Genomic DNA, 15,115 nt, shown 5'->3' with positions numbered 1-15,115 from the left:
CTATCAGAAAGGTAGGAAGGTATTCAAATGTACAACTGCAGTACTTAATCTAAGTAAAGTAATTTCCCTGACATTTTGTGTACTTTACTTTTAATAGACCCATGTAAGAGGTTTTATACTTCCTGTGAGTATAATCCAATCAATCTTATTTTCATACTGTATATCCGTTGTGTAATTGATAAATTGTGTGTATGTCGTGCTCGCATTCAGAGAAGACTCTGACTGCAACATGCGTCTTTGTAAAGAGAGAAACAGACAGAAAAAGTCTCTAACTCTGCCTGTCAGCTCGCTCTGCTCCGTTAAAACTGAATTTACCATACAGAATTGAATACGAGTGCACTCCAGATTTAGCTGCAGCCAGCTGACCGTGTGCTTCTCCTATACCGCAGTTCTGTGTCCATGCATGCAGCAAACTGAAAGCACTGTCTGTCGGAGCGTCTACGTGAAAAGAGAAGGAAGACATTGCTGGTAGTATTGTCTTCAGAGTTGTTAAACACCTCAGCGCACTGAAGGAAGCCATCTGACTGTGTGAGGGGCAAGATCGTTGATGTCTGCAGGCAGAGTAGGAGCTCTCCTGTCTGACTGGTCCACCAATAGCAGAGAAGATGACCCTTGAGACACAGCCCCTCCTCATTTGCATAATGAGGCAGAAATGCATACAAAAATTTAAAAAGACAGGCAGAAATAAATACCATGGGTGAAAATAAATAAGGTAAATAAATACAAAGGAAGAATAAAACAGACAAAAATATTAAAACACACATAAATAAATACATTAAAAAAATTAGTAATAAATAAAGTTGAATAAACAAATAAGGTAAATAACAAAGGTGAATAAGTAAAGGCACTAATTAAAATATATACATTTATGTCTCCTTGTATAATTTAATTACTACCTACATTTATTTATTTACTTTTTTTTTGTGTATTTAATTGGATGCTTATTATTTATTGAGCATTTATTTATTTCTTATTTATTTCTGACTGTGTCAGGATCGGTCCTCCATAGCGGGGTGGGAGGTTATCAAGCACGTAAAAGTTTGGTTCAGATGTGAGCATGTACACTGAAGTTACAACAACTTCCTGTGTCATGGCGAAGACTTGATCTCTGACGCCACGCCACGGACACACCCATTGACGAAAACTCGCAAATAGCACAACTTTTCATCTTCAATGCCTTTAGAAGGCACAGCACAAATTTGAAGTCGGTCGGACTAAATCCCTAGGAGGAGTTCGTTAAAGTACGAAGTGTGTAAATCATCCAAAATTTGACGTAAAATTCAAAATGGCCGACTTCCTGTTGATTTTAGGGCATCGCTCCAAGAGGCTTTTTTGTGCGTCTGGACAAGATACACGTACCACAGAAAATTCGTGCACGTAGGTAAAACGTGCGGGGGCTGCTTCGTTAAAAGTCACTTCCTGTTGCCAGCAGGTGGCGCTATGACTGTCTGTGAATGTCAGCATGTACATGTGTTCAGGGCGGGACTCTCATCCTACATGTACAGTTTGGTCCAGATGTGAGCATGTACACTGAAGTTACGACAACTTCCGTGTCATGGCGAAGAGTGATCTTTGACGCCACGCCACGGACACGCCCATTGACGAAAACTTGCAAATAGCACAACTTTTCATCTTCAATGCCTTTAGAAGGCACAGCACAAATTTGAGGTCGGTCGGACTAAATCCCTAGGAGGAGTTCGTTAAAGTACGAAGTGTGTAAATCATCCAAAATTTGACGTAAAATTCAAAATGGCCGACTTCCTGTTGATTTTAGGGCATCGCTCCAAGAGGCTTTTTTGTGCGTCTGGACAAGATACACGTACCACAGAAAATTCGTGCACGTAGGTAAACGTGCGGCGGGGGCTGCTTCGTTAAAAGTCACTTCCTGTTGCCAGCAGGTGGCGCTATGACTGTGTGAATGTCAGCATGTACATGTGTTCAGGGCGGGACTCTCATCCTACATGTACAGTTTGGTCCAGATGTGAGCATGTACACTGAAGTTACGACAACTTCCGTGTCATGGCGAAGAGCTGATCTTTGACGCCACGCCACGGACACGCCCATTGACGAAAACTTGCAAATAGCACAACTTTTCATCTTCAATGCCTTTAGAAGGCACAGCACAAATTTGAGGTCGGTCGGACTAAATCCCTAGGAGGAGTTCGTTAAAGTACGAAGTGTGTAAATCATCCAAAATTTGACGTAAAATTCAAAATGGCCGACTTCCTGTTGGGTTTAGGCTATGGCTCCAAGAGACTTTTTTGTGCGTCTGGACAAGATACACGTACCACAGAAAATTCGTGCACGTAGGTGAAACGTGCGGCGGGGGCTGCTTCGTTAAAGGTCACTTTCTGTTGCCAGCAGGTGGCGCTATGACTGTGGGTGAATGTCGGCATGTACATGTGTTCAGGGCGGGACTCTCATCCTACATGTACAGTTTGGTCCAGATGTGAGCATGTACACTGAAGTTACAACAACTTCCTGTTTCATGCGAATCATCGACGCCACGGACACGCCCATTGACGAAAACTCGCAAATAGCACAACTTTTCATCGTCAATGCCTTTAGAAGGCACAGCAGAAATTTGACGTCGATCCGACTAAATCCCTAGGAGGAGTTCGTTAAAGTACGAGTGTGTAAATCATCCAAAAATGGCCGTAAAATTCAAAATGGCCGACTTCCTGTTGACTTTAGGCTATGGGTTCTTGAGGCTTTTTTGTGCGTCTTGATACGATACATGTCCCCAGAAAATTTCGTACATGTAGGTTGAACGTGAACGAGGGGCTAATTTTTCCAATTTTCTAGGTGGCGCTAGCGAGTCATTTTGCCACGCCCATGTGCGAAACTTGTAGAATACGAAATTTTTCACCGGTTCTGACATGTTTGCAAATTTTGGTGAGTTTTCGAGTATGTTTAGGCCATGTCATTTGGGCCTACTTTGCAGAAAAAAAAAAAAAAAAAAAAAAAAAAAAAAAAAAAATCCGAGCAAATTCAATAGGGACCTCACACTCGTGCTCGAGCCTAATAAAAGCTGCAAGCAGCGTTGGGCGGGCCCTCGCACTTGTAGCGTCCGCGCGTGAGCCGGCCGAGTTGCATATTCTGGAGCTCTGCCGGTGCGGCTGTGAATTTCCTACGCGGTTCCGACGCCGCATGAAGGTGCTATATGTCACTTCCTGTGTCCCCTATGTGGAGCTACATAGCACTTGCCGCTATGAATATAAATCGGTATTGCGTGTAGATGTCTGCGGGTGGGAGAGTTATCAAGCACGTAAAGTTTGTTTCAGATGTGACATGTACACTGAACAATAATGTACCCAAACAATAAAATAAATTCCTTTTATATTTCCCTGCCTTGTTGTTTATGTGTACATACAGAGGAAGAATGTGAGAACAGCACACATTTCATCGTTACTGTGTGTTAGAGCATGGGAGAACAGTGGATACTTTTAATACAGCCCACACCCCTAATACTGTGTAACTATAACAAGTAGAGAACAGAAGAAAAAGATGTTCTTTCTTTACAACTGTCTGCATAGCTTATTCATATTGTGTAATGAATGAAAATAAATAGGCCTACTAGGTCCTCTCTACTTTGACATTTAAGATTAGCTTGTTTGATCCACCTTCATACACATGTGACATTACTGTACAACTTGAGAAAGGTGAGTTGTTTTCTGCTCCAGCCTGCCTAAAAGAAAAGCGTTTTTGGGATTAAATGGACTTTATTAGCTGCTGCAGTGCAGGATGAACTCAGAATAGACCCATTTCTCACCTTATTATTCTAAATCATGCAACGAAGAAGAAGAAATGCATAAGAAATCCTGGGACAAAATCTGTCCACAAATACTGTACAGCATGTAGTCTGATGATCAAGACTTGTGTTATAGCTGACTTGGGCAGTGAAATGTTTTTTTAATTCATGTGGTCATAGTTGTCCACAACTCAAATCAGAATATAAGAAGAAATGTTTTATACCACCTCAAGAAGGCTTCCTATCAGAAAGGTAGGAAGGTATTTCAAATGTACAACTGCAGTACTTAAATCTAAGTAAAGTAATTTCCCTGACATTTTTGTGTTACTTTACTTTTAATAGACCCATGTAAGAGGTTTTATACTTCCTGTGAGTATAATCCAATCAATCTTATTTTCATACTGTATATCCGTTGTGTAATTTGATAAATTGTGTTGTATGTCGTGCTCGCATCTCAGAGAAGACTCTGACTGCAACATGCGTCTTTGTAAAGAGAGAAACGGACAGAAAAAGTCTCTAACTCTGCCTGTCAGCTCGCTCTGCTCCGTTAAAACTGAATTTACCATACAGAATTGAATACGAGTGCACTCCAGATTTAGCTGCAGCCAGCTGACCGTGTGCTTCTCCCTATACCGCAGTTCTGTGTCCATGCATGCAGCAAACTGAAAGCACTGTCTGTCGGTGCTTCTACGTGAAAAGAGAAGGAAGACATTGCTGGTAGTATTGTCTTCAGAGTTGTTAAACACCTCAGCGCACTGAAGGAAGCCATCTGACTGTGTGAGGGGCAAGATCGTTGATGTCTGCAGGCAGAGTAGGAGCTCTCCTGTCTGACTGGTCCACCAATAGCAGAGAAGATGACCCCTTGAGACACAGCCCCTCCTCATTTGCATAATGAGGCAGAATGCAACAAAATTTAAGACAGGCAGAAATAAATACCATGGGTGAAAATAAATAAGGTAAATAAATACAAAGGAAGAATAAAACAGACAAAAATTAAAACACACACATAAATAAATACATTAAAAAATTAGTAATAAATAAAGTTGAATAAACAAATAAGGTAATTATAACAAAGGTGAATAAGTAAAGGCACTAATTAAAATATACATTTATGTCTCCTTGTATAATTTAATTACTACCTACATTTATTTATTTACTTATTTTTTGTGTATTTAATTGGATGCTTATTTATTATTGAGCATTTATTTATTTCTGTATTTATTTCTGACTGTGTCAGGATCGGTCCTCCATAGCGGGGTGGGAGAGTTATCAAGCACGTAAAGTTTGGTTCAGATGTGAGCATGTACACTGAAGTTACAACAACTTCCTGTGTCATGGCGAAGACTTGATCTTGACGCCACGCCACGGACACACCCATTGACGAAAACTCGCAAATAGCACAACTTTTCATCTTCAATGCCTTTAGAAGGCACAGCACAAATTTGAAGTCGGTCGGACTAAATCCTAGGAGGAGTTCGTTAAAGTACGAAGTGTGTAAATCATCCAAAATTTGACGTAAAATTCAAAATGGCCGACTTCCTGTTGATTTAGGGCATCGCTCCAAGAGGCTTTTTTGTGCGTCTGGACAAGATACACGTACCACAGAAAATTCGTGCACGTAGGTAAACGTGCGGCGGGGGCTGCTTCGTTAAAAGTCACTTCCTGTTGCCAGCAGGTGGCGCTATGACTGTGGGTGAATGTCGGCATGTACATGTGTTCAGGGCGGGACTCTCATCCTACATGTACAGTTTGGTCCAGATGTGAGCATGTACACTGAAGTTACAACAACTTCCTGTTTCATTGCGAATCATCAACGCCACGGACACGCCCATTGACGAAAACTCGCAAATAGCACAACTTTTCATCGTCAATGCCTTTAGAAGGCACAGCAGAAATTTGACGTCGATCCGACAAAATCCCTAGGAGGAGTTCGTTAAAGTACGAAGTGTGTAAATCATCCAAAAATGGCCGTAAAATTCAAAATGGCCGACTTCCTGTTGACTTTAGGCTATGGGTTCTTGAGGCTTTTTTGTGTGTCTTGATACGATACATGTCCCCAGAAAATTTCGTACATGTAGGTTGAACGTGAACGAGGGGCTAATTTTTTCCAATTTTCTAGGTGGCGCTAGCGAGTCATTTTGCAACGCCCATGTGCGAAACTTGTAGAATACGAAATTTTTCACCGGTTCTGAGATGTTTGCAAATTTTGGTGAGTTTTCGAGAATGTTTAGGCCATGTCAGTTGAGCCTACTTTGCAGAAAAAAGAAAAAAAAAAAAAAAAAAAAAAAAAAAAATCCGAGCAAATTCAATAGGGACCTCACACGGTCAAATGTAAATGCTCCGTACTTGTATAGCGCCTTTCTAGTCTTTTCGACCACTCAAAGCGCTTTTACACTACATCTGCATTCACCAGTCACACACATCATACACTGAGCCTAAGTGCTCAAACGGAAACTAACATTCACACTCATACACTGGCGGAATAGCCACCAGGGGCAAATCGGGGTTCAGTATCTTGCCCAAGGACACTTCGACACGCAACCAAAGGGGGCCAGGGATCGAACCGCCGACCTTCCGATTAACGGCCAACCCGCTCTACCCCCTGAGCCACAGCCGCCCCCCCGGTCGTGCTCGGCCCTAAATATTAAAGCTGCAAGCAGCGTTGGGCGGGCCCTCGCACTTGTAGCGCGTCCGCGCGTGAGCCGGCCGAGTTGCATATTCTGGAGCTCTGCCGGTGCGGCTGTGAATTTCCTACGCGGTTCCGACGCCGCATGAAGGTGCTATATGTCACTTCCTGTGTCCCCTATGTGGAGCTACATAGCACTTGCCGCTATGAATATAAATCGGTATTGGTGTGTAGATGTCTGCGGGGTGGGAGAGTTATCAAGCACGTAAAGTTTTTTCAGATGTGACCATGTACACTGAACAATAATGTACACAAACAATAAAATAAATTCCTTTTATATTTCCCTGCCTTGTTGTTTATGTGTACATACAGAGGGAGAATGTGAGAACAGCACACATTTCATCGTTACTGTGTGTTAGAGCATGGGAGAACAGTGGATACTTTTAATACAGCCCACACCCCTAATACTGTGTAACTATAACAAGTAGAGAACAGAAGAAAAAGATGTTCTTTCTTTACAACTGTCTGCATAGCTTATTCATATTGTGTAATGAATGAAAATAAATAGGCCTACTAGGATCCTCTCTACTTTGACATTTAAGATTAGCTTGTTTGATCCACCTTCATACACATGTGACATTACTGTACAACTTGAGAAAGGTGAGTTGTTTTCTGCTCCAGCCTGCCTAAAAGAAAAGCGTTTTTGGGATTAAATGGACTTTATTAGCTGCTGCAGTGCAGGATGAACTCAGAATAGACCCATTTCTCACCTTATTATTCTAAATCATACAACGAAGAAGAAGAAATGCATAAGAAATCCTGGGACAAAATCTGTCCACAAATACTGTACAGCATGTAGTCTGATGATCAAGACTTGTGTTATAGCTGACTTGGGCAGTGAAATGTTTTTTTAATTCATGTGGTCATAGTTGTCCACAACTCAAATCAGAATATAAGAAGAAATGTTTTATACCACCTCAAGAAGGCTTCCTATCAGAAAGGTAGGAAGGTATTTCAAATGTACAACTGCAGTCCTGAAATCTAAGTAAAGTAATTTCCCTGACATTTTTGTGTTACTTTACTTTTAATAGTCCCATGTAAGAGGTTTTATACTTCCTGTGAGTATAATCCAATCAATCTTATTTTCATACTGTATATCCGTTGTGTAATTTGATAAATTGTGTTGTATGTCGTGCTCGCATCTCAGAGAAGACTCTGACTGCAACATGCGTCTTTGTAAAGAGAGAAACGGACAGAAAAAGTCTCTAACTCTGCCTGTCAGCTCGCTCTGCTCCGTTAAAACTGAATTTACCATACAGAATTGAATACGAGTGCACTCCAGATTTAGCTGCAGCCAGCTGACCGTGTGCTTCTCCCTATACCGCAGTTCTGTGTCCATGCATGCAGCAAACTGAAAGCACTGTCTGTCGTGCTTCTACGTGAAAAGAGAAGGAAGACATTGCTGGTAGTATTGTCTTCAGAGTTGTTAAACACCTCAGCGCACTGAAGGAAGCCATCTGACTGTGTGAGGGGCAAGATCGTTGATGTCTGCAGGCAGAGTAGGAGCTCTCCTGTCTGACTGGTCCACCAATAGCAGAGAAGATGACCCCTTGAGACACAGCCCCTCCTCATTTGCATAATGAGGCAGAAATGCATACAAAAATTTAAAAAGACAGGCAGAAATAAATACCATGGGTGAAAATAAATAAGGTAAATAAATACAAAGGAAGAATAAAACAGACAAAAATATTAAAACACACACATAAATAAATACATTAAAAAATTAGTAATAAATAAAGTTGAATAAACAAATAAGGTAATTATAACAAAGGTGAATAAGTAAAGGCACTAATTAAAATATATACATTTATGTCTCCTTGTATAATTTAATTACTACCTACATTTATTTATTTACTTAATTTTTTTGTGTATTTAATTGGATGCTTATTTATTTATTGAGCATTTATTTATTTCTGTATTTATTTCTGACTGTGTCAGGATCGGTCCTCCATAGCGGGGTGGGAGAGTTATCAAGCACGTAAAGTTTGGTTCAGATGTGAGCATGTACACTGAAGTTACAACAACTTCCTGTGTCATGGCGAAGACTTGATCTCTGACGCCACGCCACGGACACACCCATTGACGAAAACTCGCAAATAGCACAACTTTTCATCTTCAATGCCTTTAGAAGGCACAGCACAAATTTGAAGTCGGTCGGACTAAATCCCTAGGAGGAGTTCGTTAAAGTACGAAGTGTGTAAATCATCCAAATTTGACGTAAAATTCAAAATGGCCGACTTCCTGTTGATTTTAGGGCATCGCTCCAAGAGGCTTTTTTGTGCGTCTGGACAAGATACACGTACCACAGAAAATTCGTGCACGTAGGTAAACGTGCGGCGGGGGCTGCTTCGTTAAAAGTCACTTCCTGTTGCCAGCAGGTGGCGCTATGACTGTCTGTGAATGTCAGCATGTACATGTGTTCAGGGCGGGACTCTCATCCTACATGTACAGTTTGGTCCAGATGTGAGCATGTACACTGAAGTTACGACAACTTCCGTGTCATGGCGAAGAGTTGATCTTTGACGCCACGCCACGGACACGCCCATTGACGAAAACTTGCAAATAGCACAACTTTTCATCTTCAATGCCTTTAGAAGGCACAGCACAAATTTGAGGTCGGTCGGACTAAATCCCTAGGAGGAGTTCGTTAAAGTACGAAGTGTGTAAATCATCCAAAATTTGACGTAAAATTCAAAATGGCCGACTTCCTGTTGATTTTAGGGCATCGCTCCAAGAGGCTTTTTTGTGCGTCTGGACAAGATACACGTACCACAGAAAATTCGTGCACGTAGGTAAACGTGCGGCGGGGGCTGCTTCGTTAAAAGTCACTTCCTGTTGCCAGCAGGTGGCGCTATGACTGTCTGTGAATGTCAGCATGTACATGTGTTCAGGGCGGGACTCTCATCCTACATGTACAGTTTGGTCCAGATGTGAGCATGTACACTGAAGTTACGACAACTTCCGTGTCATGGCGAAGAGTTGATCTTTGACGCCACGCCACGGACACGCCCATTGACGAAAACTTGCAAATAGCACAACTTTTCATCTTCAATGCCTTTAGAAGGCACAGCAGAAATTTGAGGTCGGTCGGACTAAATCCCTAGGAGGAGTTCGTTAAAGTACGAAGTGTGTAAATCATCCAAAATTTGACGTAAAATTCAAAATGGCCGACTTCCTGTTGGGTTTAGGCTATGGCTCCAAGAGACTTTTTTGTGCGTCTGGACAAGATACACGTACCACAGAAAATTCGTGCACGTAGGTGAAACGTGCGGCGGGGGCTGCTTCGTTAAAGGTCACTTTCTATTGCCAGCAGGTGGCGCTATGACTGTGGGTGAATGTCGGCATGTACATGTGTTCAGGGCGGGACTCTCATCCTAGATGTACAGTTTGGTCCAGATGTGAGCATGTACACTGAAGTTACAACAACTTCCTGTTTCATAGCGAATCATCGACGCCACGGACACGCCCATTGACGAAAACTCGCAAATAGCACAACTTTTCATCGTCAATGCCTTTAGAAGGCACAGCAGAAATTTGACGTCGATCCGACTAAATCCCTAGGAGGAGTTCGTTAAAGTACGAAGTGTGTAAATCATCCAAAAATGGCCATAAAATTCAAAATGGCCGACTTCCTGTTGACTTTAGGCTATGGGTTCTTGAGGCTTTTTTGTGCGTCTTGACATGATACATGTCCCCAGAAAATTTCGTAGATGTAGGTTGAACGTGAACGAGGGGCTAATTTTCCAATTTTCTAGGTGGCGCTAGCGAGTCATTTTGCACGCCCATGTGCGAAACTTGTAGAATACGAAATTTTTCACCGGTTCTGACATGTTTGCAAATTTTGGTGAGTTTTCGAGTATGTTTAGGCCATGTCATTTGGGCCTACTTTGCAGAAAAAAAAAAAAAAAAAAAAAAAAAAAAAAAAATAATCCGAGCAAATTCAATAGGGACCTCGCACGGTCGTGCTCGGCCCTAATAATCCGAGCAGATTCAATAGGGACCTCGCACGGTCGTGCTCGGGCCCTAATATATATAATCCGAGCAGATTCAATAGGGACCTCGCACGGTCGTGCTCGGGCCCTAATAATCCGAGCAAATTCAATGGGGACCTCACACGGTCGTGCTCGGGCCCTAAAAATCCGAGCAAATTCAATAGGGACCTCACACGGTCGTGCTCGGGCCCTAATAATCCGAGCAAATTCAATAGGGACCTCGCACGGTCGTGCTCGGGCCCTAATAATCCGAGCAAATTCAATAGGGACCTCGCACGGTCGTGCTCGGGCCCTAATAATCCGAGCAAATTCAATATGGACCTCGCACGGTCGTGCTCGGGCCCTAAATATAATCCGAGCAAATTCAATAGGGACCTCGCACGGTCGTGGTCGGGCCCTAATAATCCGAGCAAATTCAATAGGGACCTCGCACGGTCGTGCTCGGGCCCTAATAATCCGAGCAAATTCAATAGGGACCTCGCACGGTTGTGCTCGGGCCCTAAAAACAATTGTTTTTTCATAAAGCAGATTTTTCAGTGTGTGAGATCCTTTCTTACTTTATGGCAAAGTGGCTTTTCCACTTCAGTGACTCAAATACAACCGGTCTGTAACTATGTGTCCTCTGCTGATATCTACTGTCCATCTTTGTAGCACAGCCTCAGTTTTTTGTTTACTGTAATGAGAATGTTTCAAAACAGAGACCAGATTTTTTGGGAATACAATAAAACATAGACACAAATGGACTTTTTAATCACATTACTTTTAAGTGAAGTGACGTCCCCAAACTACAATGAGGTGTACAGTGAATTCTATAGTAAAGTACTTGTTGAGGTCTGGTTATGAGAATAAACTAATCTCTACTTTGGGGAGCTAATGGTATTGTTACAATGGATGATGAAGATTGTTAATCTGGTATTTATATTGTAATTTTGAGAAAATGAATAACTACGGTAATGCGCTATTAGATTAATAGTAATGCCATTATTAACATTTTATAATTAGCCTATAATGTAGCCCATTAAAGCATATGTTTCAATAAATTAAAATCGCCTTTAGCCTGGTCATATTAATGTAGCTCGGAAATTTGGTCAACACAAGTCCACACATCAGGAGGACAATCACATCGACAGAATGAAAGGACACATATCAACGACAGAGGGAGAAGACATGTAGTAACGACACATAGCAACGACAGGGGGAGACAACATGTAGTAACGGCGAAGCACCGACAGAGGGAGACGACACATTTTAACGACACATGGCCATTCACAGTTAGCAAATACAGAGGAAGACATCACAGTCAAAGGACAAGGAGGGCAAGAGACGAGATAAACAAGTTGAGTTGACACAGTCATGTGAAGCATCGACATAGACAATAAGCTTGCCGACTTATTTTTGGCACAAACGGAACCCCATATTCTTCAGCATCTGTGTGTGTAGTACCGTCGCTCTGCAGCTCGGCAGAGCAGCGATGAAAGGCAGCCTCCCTAGTCCTAGTGCCCGACCACAGAAGGAATTTAAATTATGAAGTACAGGAAACAACCAGAAGGATTACTGTGGCCTCAGCCCTCCTAAAATAGGCCTAAAGACGTCCAAATGTTAGTGTAGTTTCGGAATTTAAAAATCCTACATGTTAACCAGCGAAGTCACACGGAACTCAAATTTGAAAGAAATGTCCCCCATCGTGCGGCTTAGGGTGTTACACACCTTCAACAAGCCTGCATCGGTGCTCACTCGGCATTGGAGGGTTCAACAACCCACTACCACTCCGCCCTCATTGGTTTCGGATGGCACTCAATGTGGCGGACCCTCTGCATGAACGCGCAAGCAGAGTGGAAGTAGGTAGGGAGAAGGAGTTGCAAGAAGTTTCGGAAAGGCCCATCATAGCTTCGCTGTTTTCCATAACAACCGGGGACGCTTTCTCCTGATTGGCTGCTGCTACATCCTGTGTTTTCAGGCCTCGCTAGCAGATGCTATTTTAAACCACACTCCCTTCACGAGCTGGGGATTAACAAGTACATCTTAGAAAAGGCGTAAATCAGTACTATCATACTTGTCTATCGGCGGCCGTTCGAGTGAAGGAATCTGATAAACATGAGTTAGTAACTTAGACACGGAAAAGAAAGCTGAGCTGCACCGACTGTTGACAACGGTTCTTCTGCGGAATTACTGACACCAACGTTAACTTAATGTGAAGCTTCCAGCTCCTCATTAATGAATAAAGACAAGTCAGCGGTGAAAACAGCTCTTCTGTTGTGTCGCCAGAATGCACAAGGGGTGGTTTGCTGGACGCCATGTCTGCCGTTGAGTAAGAATAATGCCTTGAAGATAGTGAACATTAGCTCGGGATTTTTTACTTAAACCAGTCAAAGCCGTTCCTTTTAGGAACATCTACTTTAAGAAAGCTTACGTCGTGGTGAAGTGGATGCTGTGGGTTCTTTGCCACAGTCACAGGTGAAATCAGTGCCACTGTTAAAATAAAAGGTAACGTTATTAGCAATCTCCTGTGATTTGCAGTAATGGAAGAAGGACGTTATTCTGATCCTTAACAAAAAAGGAGCATTACAGTGATGTTAAAATACACCATAACAAGTCTTAGATTCAAAGATGTGCTAAAGTTACTATGATGTGCTAAAGTTACTATAAATGGGGCTGCTGTGTCTCAGGAGTTAGAGCGGGTTGGCCGTTATCGGAAGGTCGGCGGTTCAATCCCTGGCTCCCCCTGGTTGCGTGTCGAAGTGTCCTTGGGCAAGATACTGAACCCCGAATTTCCCCTGGCGGCTGTTCCGTGTTCAGTGTATGAATGTGTGTGAATGTTAGTTTCTGTTTGAGCACTTAGGCTGTGTGTGAATGCAGATGCTGTGTGAAGTGTAAAAGCGCTTTCAAAAAGACTAGAAAGGCGCTATACAATTACGGAGCATTTAAATACTTCCCATCATAACTAATTAATTGCCCTGTCAGTGTTATATTTGCATGCATCAATTTTAGTGTTAGTGTTAGTGTTAGTAGCAACAATCTATAACAATCACACTTGATTCATTACTTTGATTTGAAATCTGGATCTGTAAAGTAACTGTAGCCGTAAGGTAAATGTAGTGAAGTAAAAAGTACAATATTTCCCTTTGAAATATGGGGGAATATAGGTAGCCTATACAGTAGCATCACATGGAAATACTCAAGTAAAGTACAAAAGTACCTCAAAATTGTCCTGGAAATCAGGCAAACACGGAGCACTGTTGACCATTCTAAAACTATTATGAACAGGGAGTTCCAAGTTGGCAGCAGGTAGAGCAGGGCCACTCTGAAACATCTGTCCAGGGGCTACAGATGAAAAGCAGCCTCTTAGCTAGCTCGGGAACATTTACAGCAATGCTATCTGAAATATGAATGTGCACTTTCCCTGTTAAATAAACCAAAGAAAAAAAACAACACAGGTGATGAAATGTGTTTCAGTGTCATAGAATTAAAAAGAAGAAGTACAGACATCGTTTGGTGGTTTGGCTGGTGTCTAAATGATTGTTCTGATGAGAAAAATCTTTTTGTAACGCCGTTTCATCAAGGCTTAAAATATTAATATTTTAGGCACAATGTCCAGCTGTGACACTTTGCTGAGTTACAAATGAGACAACCCTATCATACACACACAAACACCCCAGCCTGAAAAGCATCTCTGATGGCAGAATGAAACACTACTAATGGAGAGGTCGTCTGTTTACAGCTTTGCTGTATCGTCTGGGATGGATCACAACAACCCAGAGATGATGAAAGATACATCACCTGGCCTGACAGCAGGTGATGTATATGTGTATATACACACAGAAACAGACAAACATATTGGTCAGAAAGTAGCACAGCCAACTGTGGCACCTTGTTTATTTGTGTTCTCTCATATCAAGAACACACAACACTGCAGAGGACAAGAGAAATGCATTGGCATTTCTGCATGCACATGTCTATCCAGTGGTGATAGTGTGATGCTGTGGTCTAATATTTTGGGGTTTGTTTGTCTCTCTTTCAGATTTGGATAATTCTGAGTCCTTCTGTCCAGAAAAGGAGCAGGTTAGTTGTTTTTTTCTGTCCAAAATTTATATTGTTTGATTTGACCGGTGGCTCCTCTGGTCTGCATGTCAAAGTGCCCTTGGGCAAGATACTGAGCCCAAATTGCTCCTGGTGTGCGCGTGAGTATATGTGAATGATTAGTTTCTTTCTAAGGGCAAATGGTACTTTGCATGGCAGCTTCACTGTATGAGTATGTGAGAATGTGACATGTTGGGTCCTATCTTGCACCCGGAGCAAAGCAGCGCAAGTGACATTGTGAGTTTCCAACCGATGCAGTTGTCATTTTCTCGCCCATGTTGTTTAAATACTTGCGTCCATCTGTGCGCCCATGGGAGTGTTGGTCTTAAAAAGTGTGGTCAGGTAAATTTTTGTCACATTGCTATCTTGAGAAGCAATTGACCAAAATACAGGTCTAGGGCCCTATTTTAACGATTAGTCATGGGTGTGTTTTGGGTGTAACATGAACCAAACATGTGTCATCTCCCATTCCCTTTAAAAGCCAGGTGCATTTGTACCTTGGAGCATTGCTATTAGGGCTGAACGATTTTGGAAAATAATCTAATAGCAATTTTTTGCGATTTAATATGCGATTCATTTTTAAGCTCTTTACCTTGTGTAATGGACAAG

General features: G+C 42.1%; 1 long non-coding RNA gene across 2 annotated transcripts; it reads left to right on the top strand.

Annotated features, from left to right (window-relative positions):
• The first annotated feature begins 12,139 nt into the window (after positions 1-12,139).
• On the top strand, positions 12,140-14,876 carry LOC119892997. 2 transcript variants are annotated; one of them, XR_005442740.1, is made up of 3 exons: positions 12,140-12,271; positions 14,148-14,221; positions 14,448-14,876. It is a non-coding gene; the product is annotated as an uncharacterized LOC119892997 (long non-coding RNA). The 2 variants fall into 2 exon arrangements; XR_005442741.1 differs by lacking the exon at positions 12,140-12,271 and adding an exon at positions 12,281-12,737.
• Positions 14,877-15,115: the final 239 nt, after the last annotated feature.

Source organism: Micropterus salmoides, unplaced genomic scaffold (assembly GCF_014851395.1).
Source record: "Micropterus salmoides isolate LMB-PRFRI ecotype aquatic unplaced genomic scaffold, ASM1485139v1 Ms_hic_scaffold_784, whole genome shotgun sequence".
NCBI classification, from domain to species: Eukaryota; Metazoa; Chordata; class Actinopteri; order Centrarchiformes; family Centrarchidae; genus Micropterus; species Micropterus salmoides.
The sequence above is the reverse complement of the archived record's forward strand: the minus strand, read 5'-3'. Positions and strand labels throughout refer to the sequence as shown.